Source organism: Trachurus trachurus (genome assembly GCF_905171665.1).
Source record: "Trachurus trachurus genome assembly, chromosome: 19".
Classification (NCBI taxonomy): Eukaryota; Metazoa; Chordata; class Actinopteri; order Carangiformes; family Carangidae; genus Trachurus; species Trachurus trachurus.
Window position 1 is genome coordinate 15,791,547 of NC_139913.1, and position 13,691 is coordinate 15,805,237.

Consider the following 13,691-nt stretch of genomic DNA (forward strand, 5'->3'; position numbering starts at 1 on the left):
ACACCATTAGCTGTGCATGTGCTTAAAAAACAAAGCCTGTTATTTCAGCTCAAGGCTAGAGGTCCAACTCACATTTATTCTGAAAGGCCCAACCAGAACCAAGTCTGTCTCTGCTGCTCTTCTGTTAATGGATTATGGTACAATCAATGTCCCTCTTTGCTTAGTTTATATGGAATATTCATTTAGTCCAGAAAGCTCTGTTATTTATTCATGAGGTGCTGCATGTAGGTATTTTAATTACAAAGGTGGGTCACTGCTCTGGTTGGCTGTGCTTCATGTTTCCCTGCCTGTAGGACAAACTGTAACTCCACCCCCTTTGTACTGCAGCTAGTGACGGTGCGTCTTGTCCTGCTCCACCTTGTACATGTGGCACTATTCCAAGCTCGCTGAGGTGAGGCTACAGTTAGCCGGCTAGCTGTTTCACAGTTAACAGTGGGCTGGTTAGCCGTGTCCATCTAAATATAGAACCTCTTAATGATGCAATCTGTATGATTTATCTGAAAACTAGATCATATGAATGTCCACAATATTAGATCACCAGGCTGTCCACCCCTTGGACCACAGAGAGAGTGGGAGTTATATTTATATTAGATTTGACACATTTGACAAATTAAGAGGGAGAGAGGAGCTTTTCTCTGCTGCATGGTGTCATGCAGGCTTCTGACAGGGACCTGAGGGTCTTATAAATCAGAAAGGTCATATGATTAACTAATGCACATAGAGGACCCTCCTCTATGTGCATCCTGATGGTCACATTTGCATTAACCTTAATGAAAAGCTTATTTTGAGACAGCCAGTAGTGGTTGGTTTACTGAGCAGCAGAGCTGTGAGCTAACTAACTGCTTTAAATCAGGATCACTGTTTTGCTCTTGGTGTGAGAAGAGTGGGAAGAGTTCATTGAGCAGGGGAGCTAAAGAACAACAGTAACATCACTACAAACCATTACCTTCAATCTAAAGCTTTTGGAAAAATGTTAAGTAAATGCAGCTGGATGGTGACTTGAGCAAAGTACCAACAAAGAGAGCAGGAGCAGTGTGTCTGAAGTTCATTACCTATGTAGCCAATGAAAGCCAAGAAAAAAAACATGTGATCAATGAGAAGTAGGTGCATTTGTCTAGCAAAACTGAGAATGTCACACATCACTATTGTGTCACTCTGATTAACTACTGTTTTCAAACTGATCAAGCAAATGATTGAAAAAATGCAGTGCATAGATTTTCCCAACTGAGCCCAATATGTGAGTGAGTGTGCTTCTGGTCTGTTACTCTTCTGGCACCAAAAAGCAAACTAGTATTTGCTGCTGGAAAACATCACTGTGTCTGATTCCTGCTTCAGCTGAAACAGTGAACACAACCAGGATGCAGGGCGGGGCATAAGACAGCAGGGGGAGGGAGGGGTGGGCGGAGCTGAGTCATTTGCTCTCTTGTGCTAGTGCTAGCTGCATTTCCCGAAAATGTATATTGTAACCATTAAAGATGAGTCAATAGCTGGATATTATTGTCTGGCAAGCGACTATTCAATTCATTCACTAATCACGTCAGTATTAATGCACCTAGAGATGCACCAGTGTGCTTTTGGCCTCTATGCATGATATGCAGTTTCAGCAGAAGCAGGAAGTAGCAAGATATGAACATGACACAGATAATGGAAAAATTAGAACACACACACACACACACACACACACACACACACACACACACACACACACACACACACACACACACACACACACACACACACACACACACACACACACACACACACACACACACACACACACACACACACACACACACACACACACACACACACACACACACACACACACACACACACACACTTCAGATGCCATTAAATATTTCCTTCCAGTAACTAAATGTTAACCCTAAGCCTGACATCTCCTCAAGTCATTCTTAAATTTAACAAGTTACATTTTGAAGACAACATAACCATCAGCACATTCACATCCACCTACATTCAGCAATAAAAGCTCATGTTATTGACCACTTTAATGAATCAGTCTATAATTAACTTATTAGATCTTTCACATCATGACATTTTATTTCATGTCCTGTCTTCTAGTGTGATTCAGCTATTTAAAGGGTGACTGACAGGTCAGTAATGTGTTTCTGTGTCCTTCCTCTGTGACACAGCCAGGAACCAGTCAGCACCTGAAGTTTTAGCTCCTACATCCTATCTACTGACACTTGAGGGACATGGCTCAGGTTGAAGCCTCTTTAAAACATGAACAAATAGATTAGGGTCTTTCCTTAATCATCCCATTTGTGCTGCCATATTGACTTCTTGGTAATGGCTAACATTACCCTCTACCAGAAATCAATTCAATCTCCACTGCTCTAAAACAGAAGTTGTTAGTGTCACAACTTCCTGTGTGAGCTTCTAGTGCATTCCAGGAAAACCACTGTTCAGAGGGTTACACATTTTTGAGTATAGTAGTAATAAAGTGCGTTGTATCTGATGATCAGTGCTATAGATTCACATACTCATTGACATCTGAAATCATATTTTAGATTGGATGCCTTTCTAATGCTGCTATCAGTAACGGTACAACTCTACTTCAATGTGGGTCGTATTATGTTGAAAACCAAACAGCAGAATTACGCAGCTGTTGATGAGGTTAGTCAGAATAACAGGCTCCTAAACCACAAGACATCAGAGCTCCAGAGAGACAGCTGGTCTGTTCCAAAACTCTGAGTATATCAGTCATACACATCTGAATTATTAATGTGCGAGAAGAAACGTCTAGAGAGTCATGACACCTTTCAAACACACAAAGTGCACCGACACAAAAGAAGGTCATAAACTGAAAGGAAGCAGGAGTAGTAAAAGTGGTAAGTGAACTGAAACCACAGCTGTAGCTGCAGCTGAGTGTGCAAATGGGAGGTATCTGATTCAACTGTTTTCCTCTGTGTGATTTCATGTGTACACTCTATAGACTGTAACACAGACCCACAGTCACAATGCAAATGAAGGCTGCGGCTCTTACTTGACTTGTTTGTTATTGGGTTGATACACGTCATTTGGATACATTTAAGTAATATGCCTGCCCAACAACATGTTGAATATCCAAAGAAAAGAAAATTAAGATACAAGGAGTTTCCCATAACAGCTTTTATATCAGGGCGTCATAAATATTTTGTCAGTTCATTGTATTATCTTGTCTGAGATATGGCCATGAGGTCATTCAAATGTTCTTAAAGCATCAGTCCAGACAGACACACACACACACACACACACGCACACACCCTGATTGAAGTTCCCATCATGGGCTGAGCTCTACAAACACCGGATTATCTGTATCCAGGGTTTGTTTTCTCAGACATGACACAGGAAACATAAAACTGTCTCTACAGGTCGAGCAGTGCTCCTTATGACGGCTAAACAGTAAAATCACTCATGTCTGTATCAAGTGAGAGTGCGGGACATCGTTGTGAAAATGCATTAGCTTGAGAGGTGCACAAGTCACATGATAGATGTGTCTGTGGCTCCTCAGAGCTGATGAAATCATGATGTAGTCGGCAGCAGATACTGGACATCACAGCTATCAGGGAGAAGCCGTGATCAGAGCCCAGCAGGACGATAGTGACTCTGACTCTCTGCAAACACACCACCGACTCAGACCTATGATATGAACGGCTGCTTCAAGCCCAGGGAAAGGTGGAAGTAACTTTGGCTGATCAAAATACACAGTCAAGTGTGGTGTCACTGATGTGGTGAGTACTGTTAGAAATATTTATATCACAGAGAAGAAGTGAACACGGCCGGAGGTCAAACTGAGTTTGAGGAAATAAAGAACAAATAAATCCATAGGTAGTATTATATTCTATGGTTTTAAATACACAATCATTTTGTCAGGTCGTTACATTTCCCTCTTTTGCTCTTGCAAAGTAAAAGAAGCTAAGAGTGGATTGAGATTACAGCATTTTTGTAGCAGGCTATGCAGCGATGTGGTATAGAAAAAGCAACTACATTACAGTTCAAACAGCATCTTCAGAGAGCTACAAGCTACACACTGTACTACACACACACACACACACACACACCCTACATGTCGACTACGAAGAGAGAATAGATCAGGATGACTGTACATCTATTCTGGGAAATATCCACAGCTCCCGGGCACTTAGTCATTTCAATCCGTTCAGTCTCACGGATCAAACTCTACTCTGGTTTTAAATGAAAAACAGCGACAAGAGTCTGAAGGGAAAAAAAAGAAAAGACCGAATGTGAGAGAACAGCAGAGCATATAAAACTGCAACATTACCTCTCTCCTCCGCCTGCAAACGAAGTCAAGGAGCAGTGGCTCTGAAGAAAAACACTTGACAAAACTAGCTTTGATCCAACAAGCAGGGGAGAGACGGAAGAAAGAAAAGAAAGGATGAGGAGGGTACAAAAGGCAGGGGGAGAGAGAGAGAGAGAGAGAGAGAGAGAGAGAGAGAGAGAGAGAGAGAGAGAGAGAGGGAGGGAGTGTGGTTTCCTCTGTGGTAAGAAAAGACAGATGGCCAAGAGGGAGAGAGAGCAGAGCAGAGGACAAGCTACACAGCCGACATTTTAGCTGCTGCTGACGCTCGGAGGGACAGAGAGGAGAGAGAGAGGGAAGGGAGGGAGGGAGGGAGGGCCGGCCGACACTCACTTCCCCTCTCTCTCTCTCTCTCTCTCTCTCTCTCTCTCTGTGACGCAGGCTTGCCTCTTACTCACCATGCTGTCTTACTTGCTCTCTCTTTCACTTTCTCTCCCTCCCACTCCTCCCCCTCTCTGTGATCTGTTCGACTCAGCTTTATTGAGAAACGTTTCCTTACAAACACAAACACCTTTGTACCGAGACAGAGCAGAGAAGGACGGACTGGAGACTTGTTTACACAACTGTTGGGCTAGAAAGAGGCCAAAGCAGAGCTGGATACCATGAACCATTGTTTCCACTCTCAGACCACATTTCCTCATTTCTGCACTGTATTTCACACAGTAAATGATGGTGGGGGGCAGATAAAAACCCGTCACAGTTTGACATTGGCAGAGACTGAGATTCAGTCTTTAAAGCTGCACTACTTCTAAACCCAGGGGTCAGTTAAATGAGCATGTGAGGAGTGAAAGGGACTATTTGTGGTGATCAGCCCACAGAGAATTGCCGTCAACTGTGCAGCCCCCTCCTCATGACCTCAGGCCTTTTAGCCTCTATTAGCTCATTGTTTTGTTTTTATGGTGCAGACTCTTTCATCAGCCTGGTATCCAGCAGCAGTCGCAGCTGTTTCGGGCGACACAGCTCAGTGAAACCCACTGTAAACTACAGAGGGTGCATCTGTGACCTTCCACAGACCAGTAAAGACACTCACTCATGTAAGGGAGAATATCTGCTGCAATGTGTCTGTCCATTTAGTCCTATTCATAGCTTTGGATTGACAAATATCTCGCCACCGAGAGTTTTTCTTGTGACTGCAGGACACAGAGAAGCGAGGTGTTGACACATTACAAGTTTACAGAAGACTCAAGTGTTGTGGTTGTGCTGAAAGAAGGCATAGGAAGCTGCACAATTATCTGTCACATCCTTCTCAGCAACTGAGTATTTATAGCCTTAGTCATACTTACAGCACACTCTGAGTGATTGTGACAAACACAGACTAGACGCGCCGACCTACAACGCTTCATCATCAAAGTTAATTTATGAAAATCATGTATGTGATGATACAAACTGTGGGGCATCTTCAGAGCGACTTCTCACCAAACACTCTGATTTTGATACATTATTCACATGAGGCCACAGTGAGATGTAAAACCCACTGAAGGATGCTCTAATATCAGCAGTGTCCCTGAACTGAACACGTCCATTTATCAGAGTGACAGGAGAATGGATGTCTGTGTTTGCTTTAAGTTGTGGTAAAATAAACAGTGCAGGAACCACCATTGTGCATTTGTGTGCACCATTACTATGGTCTGTCACAACCGTAGCTGAGTGGGAGGATTATTATTTACCAAGCCAGTTAAAACCAGTGTAACTACAGTGCTGTGGAGCCAACTGCAGCATCATTAACAGTCAGTGCTGGGCTGAGTGAAGGATGTGTTTTCTAATCACCGACTCAATCAACAAGCCTCTCTCCTGAAAAACAGAATCACTGCAGCACAACCACACATTTCTTGTCCTCTTCTGAAAAACTGCCACTTCTTTACCCACAATGCAACTTGACTGCAGACAGTTGGACATGTTATTCTAGCAGCAGCAGCTAATGTAGCCTGAGGGCCACCGCCTGCAGCAGAGATGGAGGAGAGGACGTCTCTCTGGCTCCACACCTCCATATGTTTTCACTTTTCAAACTTGTCATCTTCAGACCAAACACTGACTTTTACTACTGTTTTCATATCGGCACGAGGACTCCAACACCTGGAAACACCTGGATACTGACTTTGAAGTAGGGAAACAGAAACAGGGTTCCTTTTAAAGTATGGTAACCTCAGTCCCAGAGAGAGGTAAAAACTGAATATATGATTCAATACACACCAGTATTAGATGACCACAGTGGAGCCATTATGCCTGTGGACCAAACTGAAATGGGAATGTTTCCTGGAATTGTACTAAAAATGAAAATGGATTTCAAAGAACTGATTAACTGCTCAGCCAGCAGACTGTTCATCCCTCAGATCCTTTATTTCAATTTACATTTGATGATGAAATGTAGCATAACTCATGATGCAAAGTATTAGTCCTTCATCTTGGTTTATTTCTTTGTTTCATCAACAGTTGTGTTTTCATCAATCACATTTTCCTTCAGACACAGGATGTCTCACCAACACATAGTAGCATGAGACATTCAGATTAGTGTATAGTGTTTGCTTTGAAACAGAGCTGGCTGGCCGCCTACTGAACCCTGGCTGAGACACACACGTCCTAAACACTCACCTCTGACCTCATCAGCTGACCACAGACCAGCTCTGATTAATCGGCCCATCGCTCAGCAGCTTTACACACTGCCATTCTAACAGCGCACACACAAGAGTTGTGCAGTGGTATTCTGCTGTCCATCTGCCACATGGATGAAGGATTAAAACAAACACACACACACACACCTCTGCTACAGATCCTGTATCAGAAACTATACTACGGTAGCCTATATATAAGCTAATGTACAGAAGGTGAGGAATGTGCAGTATTAGTGGTAGGTGCAGCTCACCTCGGCCTCATGCTGTGAACCGGAGGCCTGAGGGTCTTTAAGTCTATAGTAATAAGAGTGAATTAAAAGTTGAGCTGAGACGGTTCCTGTTTTCTGCTGCTACTGTTTGTCAGTTAGAGGTCTGCTTCTGTGCAGGGAGACAAATGTTTTTTCCTGCAGATCTCGCTGCCATAAAGGTAAGCTATAATTACACATGCACACACAGATCCACGGGAGGCAGGAGATTACACGAGCCCGGCTCCATCTGCTCAGAGGGAGAGACAGGGGAAGGGAGGGAGGGAGGGGTGGTTGGCATTTTTATTGACCCAATTTCCAGCAAAACTACATCTCACACAGTTGACTTGTTTCCTCGCCGGCTGGCTAACAAGCCTATGAGCAAGGCACAGGCCCCACGCTGCTGCAGTGGGTCTGCAGTTTGGCCGTCCTCAGCAGTGGTGGGCACGGTCAAGACAGAGCTTTCAGAGCCAGGGACAGGGACAGAGAGAGAAAAGAGAGAGGGAGATACATGTGGTGAGACTCACCCTCACTCTCCCTCTCCTTCCTTTGTTCTCCTGTCATCATCAACAGACCCAGTACAGTAACCAGATAACAAGATGCCTGCTGATATCTATTTGTGAGTCTGTGCTTGTCCGTGTGTGTGTGTGTGTGTGTGTGTGTCTATGTGTGCACGCGCTGTATTTCATTTTACAAAGTGGGCCATTGTTGCTAGGTAACATGGCAGGACTTGAGCAGTGTGTAGCCAGGAAAGAGAAAATTCAAACAAATATATCACACTCTCACATTGTCCTACTTCTACTCTAGACTTCTTCAGTCACAGCAGGAAAGAGAAGCACCAGAGTGACTGAACAATAACCTGCTAATTCATTCCCCAACGCTCGTTTCTAATCAAACTCCATTTATTTATCAGTCTTTACACCTACAGTTATGGCAGTGTGAGACAAAATTGTTAAGTAACTGTCTAAATTTGCTTTTCTTCTTACATCATCTTGTGTTACAGTGCTGCAAGACTGAACTCTTTATGCTGGTTGAATACTTTACTGAGGGATTGCCGCACTTATCGACATTTTAAATGCTAGTAAAAGTCTAGAGTTGCTACTGAACCTTAACTAGGAAGCTCAATAATCCTCATCTTGTTTTAGTGTGTTATATACTAACTGGACTGGTCCCCACAGATTGTGCTGCATTAGGTGCACACACACATATGACCACATCTTCATGTGCGAGTTGCAGCACTGCACATGTGACCTAAAAGCATTAGTGTGTCTAGAGGGAGCTGTGTGAGGTCTGATTAATGTTCTCAAGTGAATGTGAGATGGATCTGAAGACTTACAAGTCTGAAAAGTAATAACATGAGGATGTGGGGTTAGATATTACCAGACCTCCTCCTCCTCCGCCTCCTCCGCCTCCTCCGCCTCCTCCGCCATTCATGGAGACATTAGTTTCTACTGCTCGCGGCCAAGTTGCAACATGGGTAATGTAGATGCCGTGTTTTGACAAGACATGGAATGTGTGAAATGTGAAAGGTGTCTATTTTACTGTGTTGACTTGGTTATTTCTTTAGCAATTGCTTCATGAGCCCAACACCATGATGGAGTTGTGCTAAGACCTGCAGACAGATGGACAGACAGATTGAGTGACTAATAAAAGGCTCAGGCAAATCCCACAAAGTAAAGTCTGTCAGTTTTCATCCATCTAGCTAATGATCAGTGGAAGATCTGGGAGCTCTGGGCTGTCTGTGCATGGGTCTCCTATGACTGTGGGATTATTACAACACTGTGATAACAATGTCGCGCTATTTCAAGTTTATTAGCAACATACTCTTTCAGAGGTAGACTGAAGGTGTTACAGTTCATGATGCAGCACAACTTCTTGAAGAGAAACTCTGTGAACTGGAGTCTAGGGACGAAGATCCATTAAATGTTGGTCCATTTGACTTCACTGCACAATGTGACCTTTGGTTGACAATACAAAATCACCAAACAAGACAATACCTCCAATATTACAACAAGACATTGAGTTTTTATGCCCCAGTTAGGAAGATATGAGTTTAACAATATGTTATTAGTCACACTGCATCATATTCATCACATCAGAGATTTAAAACAATGAAAATATCTATCGACACAAGTCTGAGTCCTCCTGCTCCCTGTCCTCCCTGCTGCTCAGTCACTTTAAAGGGGAACTATGCATCTGGTCACTTTTCTGCTGTTTTACTAACCCTCCTCATGGCCATGTGCATTTGTTTTCAACAATGCTGGTGAGAAATCAACCAATAAAGCAGTACATAACGTTACAATGTTACAATGTATATTTGTGTAGTCTTACCTCTCATAAACAAGAAATTATGGTTTACTGGGCAAGTTTGTGTTGTGGTGCGCAGAGACAAGAGCTGGGACACCGGGGCGGGGGCAATGATCTTGCAAAGGTCTTTTTCAACCAAGAGACGCTACATGGAAGGCAGAGAGGCTCCATTCTCCCTCCTAACAAGTTACGTGTCATTTATCAAACCATCACAATTACTCCAAAGCTGTTTAAGGTAAAAATGTAGCATAGTTAAGCTTAACAATCCTGCATAGTTCCTCTTTAAGTTAGACCAATAAGAAACCAGTCTAACCAGCCCTGATGAAGAAGAGTTGAGGAAGATGACACTTCATGCAAACTCACACAGACTTCAAACATGTGAAACCTGGGTCACACTATTTTCCTCACTAAAGGCTGTGGCACTTCAACAGTGAGTTTGCCTTTGATGATGGACATCAGTAATAATAAACATACGCTGTTGATGGGCGGTCTAAAAAGAAAGAAGTAGAAACAGTAGTCCTGTCATCTTTGTTTGGCCTCATTCAGTGGCTCAATGCTGGTATGATGTCGGTGTGGTTATCAACACATCTTTTCCTCTGCATGTGTCACATGTCAAAAAAAAAAGTCTGCATGTTTAGATTGGACATGCAGCGGTGCAGTGAGCCACGAGCTGTGTCTCACACATGCACGTCACACAGCTCATCATCACTGTCTGACTATTTGAACAACAATGACACTATGTCACAAATACTCTTTGCATATTCCTGATGAAAGCACTCCTCAGTAAAAGTTGCAGAGTAAAGCTGCTCCAGTAGAGATATGGATGCTGCTCCAGGCCGCTCACACAGAGGTGTTAGAGATGAAAAACACTAATGATGCAATGGTATGCAAACTTTGAAGATGCCGTGCTGGTAAAAGGACGACTGACACATATCTGCATATCAAGATTCATCTGAAATAATCTGGCAGCACGGCCATATGCTGCAAGAATTAACTTGGCTGCATGAGACACAGTAGTCACTTCAGACTACTGACAGCAGAGTATTTGAGAAGATATAGTCTTTAACAACAGAGGGACGTTTCAACATCTACTCTCATTCACTCCCTGTGCATCTTTGTTGAGGTGGGCTTGATTGTGAATTAATTAATCATAAAGCGTTTGTGTTGTGCACGTGAAGCTGTGGGTGTGATTACGTGAGCCTTTGTCTGATTGTGGAGTGCATCCACCATTGCCATCTTCAATCAGTCCTGCCTACCTGCACCCTGATCAGTGTACAGCACCTCCATCACAACATGGTAACAATGATGCTGCTATCTTACGTGACGTGAATCATCTGATCACTTCATCTCAGCGATCACTTCCAAGTCGGCCTCTGTGGGAATACGAGTACAAACTAGTGAGGCCCAGACAAACGCTACGTGCTGATGAATCACAAACTGGGAGGTTTGTTTTGGGGAGATATTTATGGCATCTCTTCAGGGTTACTTGCATGAAATCCTCTGTGCTGGCAGCAGCTAAAGATAAAACCTCCTCAGGAATTCATTTCTAAAAAATGGAAAACACACACAGTCACACTCTCACACCGTAACTTTCTGTTCTTCATATAAACAAGATCTGTGTAATACAGCTTCTCTCTCTCTCTCTGCTGTCTGTCTGTCTGAAATTAGGGCAGAGGAGAACTCTGCCAGATAACACCAGTGTGTAGCAGCACACGGGCACTGAGCCAGAACGCAACATGAAAGAGAGTGTGTGTGTGTGTGTCAGCTAAAATAGAGCGTCCCTTTAGTTGGTTTTTTAGCGTTGGCTCTGCACCATTCGCCGTTGCTTCAGAGGTGGCAGACAGACACACTGTCATGTGGCCTGTTAGCTGAGCAGCCACAGTCTCCACTTTAAACGGGGCCGGGTGGACCCCCCCCACTCTGGGCAACACATGTACGTGGGGCCGTGCTGTATGGTCTGAATCCTCTCTCATTAACCATTTCACCATTTAAATAGCAACAAGATGCGAGAAAAAAATAAACATAAAAGGATTTTCTGTAAATTCTATTGCTTGAGATGAAACAACCTGACGTGTGTTTTGGGGTAATTTGGTCAGATAAATTACTGGAAGAAACCAGGAAGAAAACTGATCCAATCAGAGCCCAGCCCAGCGAGAGCAGAGCACGTACTGACGACCTCAGAGCATTTGAAAAGCAGCTGAAATCAAAGAGTCATGACAGAAAAACTTGTGAACATGTGCATTAGGAGCTGAGTATGTTTAATTGAATACTCTGTATCCTCCCTGCATTTCCTATGGTGGTGTGATGCAGCACGGCTTCTGCTCTTCCCCTCCTGTCATCCCTTTGTTCACTTCCACGCTCTGTCTCTCTGCCCTTGGGTGTCGTCTGGTCATTCACTTTGTGTCTTTGATGGGAGTCTGCACAGGGTGTGTAATGAGTTCACACAGTACTCAATGCTCCATGGGAGACGGAGAGATGATGTAATATCTGGGTTTGAGATGCAACCACGCACACACGTGTGTACTTACGTGCGTGTACACACACACAGAGCAAAGGTTAGAGTGGGGCTAAGGGAACAATAGAGGAGAAGAGAACAGAACAGGAGGGCTTAGACTCTTTGAAATCATCTCTCTCTCTCTCTTTGAGTCCGTCTCCCTCCTGTCTCTCCTTCTCCCTCCTCTCATCTTCATCTTTGCTGGATTTCTCCACGGTGACAGATGAGATCTGATCTCACGTCTGAACCGGGGGGAGGTCAGTGCAGAGCTGTGTGGATGAATTAAAATCTGTCTCAAGAGTCAACAGCAGGTACACGCTGCCCGTGGCTTCAAAAACAACTGTGATTTGGCCTATTTGGGGGAAAAGGAGATAATGCTTTAGTAAAACATCCACTTTTATCAGAACAAGTGCTCAAACAAGAGCAGTTACTGTATGATCCAATGTGTTCTATGGTTGATGAAGTCATGAAACAGTGTTGCTTCATTATTCCCTGTGCTGTTGTGTAATACTGGCATTCACTTGGGAAGGAAGGATGAGGAGGAGGGGGGGAGTGGGGTTCTTACTGATCAGTGTAAAATAAAGCTGTTGTGTCAGTGTGGGGAAGCCTGGGGACGCCATTTCTAAGCAGCGTGCAGACAACAGTCAGGAAAATAACCAGATAAAGGCAGACACTATCGGCTTTATTACCTCCACTAATGGGACGCTCTCTGCAGCCCAGTGTCAGCTGTGACTAATGACACAGAGTTTCAGCGCAGTGTGTGGAGTCTGCATGAATCTGATCTGCTAAACTAACAAAGAGCTAATAACCCACGCCTACCTATCTCCGGCACTCACATCAAGTTCATTTATAGAGCACATTTAAAAACAATCAGAGGTGACCAAGGTGCTGCTACAGTGGAGATAAAGCTCCAACACAGACAGCCACAAAAGGCAGAGATAAAATACAAAGACAAGACCAATACCGTATATATACACAAATATAAACTATAAATCAGAATACAAACAATTAAAGATTATATGAATCACTAAAATAACTAAAAGTGTCAATGGAGGGGAATGCTTAACTGAATGAAACCCATAAAACAACTTTAACTCAGAGTCTTAGATTGGAGGGGCAGCCAGTAAAAGGTGCCAGTACAGGTATAAAACCATCTCTGTGTCTGGAGGCAGGTTGGAGTCTTATTGCTGAGACAGATTAACCCAAAACTGAACACAGTAAATCACAAAGGTTGTGTGTGTGTTTGTCTGTCTTTAATGGACCTGGAGTCTAATAATAAAGTTTACTTCCACTAGAAAGCATCAACAGCCTATGGAAATAACTGACTTCAGAGAGGAAGCAGACAGAAACAGCCTCTCACTGCAGAGTTCATCTGTTCATCAAATTCTAATGAAGATGATTCAGTGGTTTCTGGCTTTTGGCATGAGCTACGTATCTGTGGCCACAGCTGTCTACGGTAGGTAGACAGTAGGTAACGTGTGTGGTCATTTCTGCATTAGAAAAATAATGACAGAAGTTATTATTTCTACCTTGTTGTCATTAATATCAATACTTTCTTGTCATCCAGTTTTTCATATCCATGTCCATTCTACACTGAGCTGACAGAGGGCCAATCAGTGGAGGGAGGTGACCTGGTCCCTGAGATGGTTTAAGAGAATACAGTGAGCAACTATAACACAGTGCTGTGGTCAAAGGGAATCATAATGACACCAGTC

The 13,691-nt window shown here is 43.5% G+C and overlaps 1 protein-coding gene across 4 annotated transcripts in view; it reads right to left on the reverse strand.

Annotated features, from left to right (window-relative positions):
- Positions 1–13,691, reverse strand: part of jmjd1cb (jumonji domain containing 1Cb) — a 108,312-nt gene that overhangs the window by 41,818 nt on the left and 52,803 nt on the right. The window contains exon 1 of one of the 4 annotated variants that reach the window (XM_083994334.1): positions 4,286–4,324. The exons of the other annotated variants lie outside the window; for them this stretch is intronic. The gene's annotated coding sequence lies outside the window, so the exon portion shown is untranslated. Of the gene's footprint in view, positions 1–4,285; positions 4,325–13,691 lie in introns of those variants that run through there. 4 annotated transcript variants of the gene reach the window in all.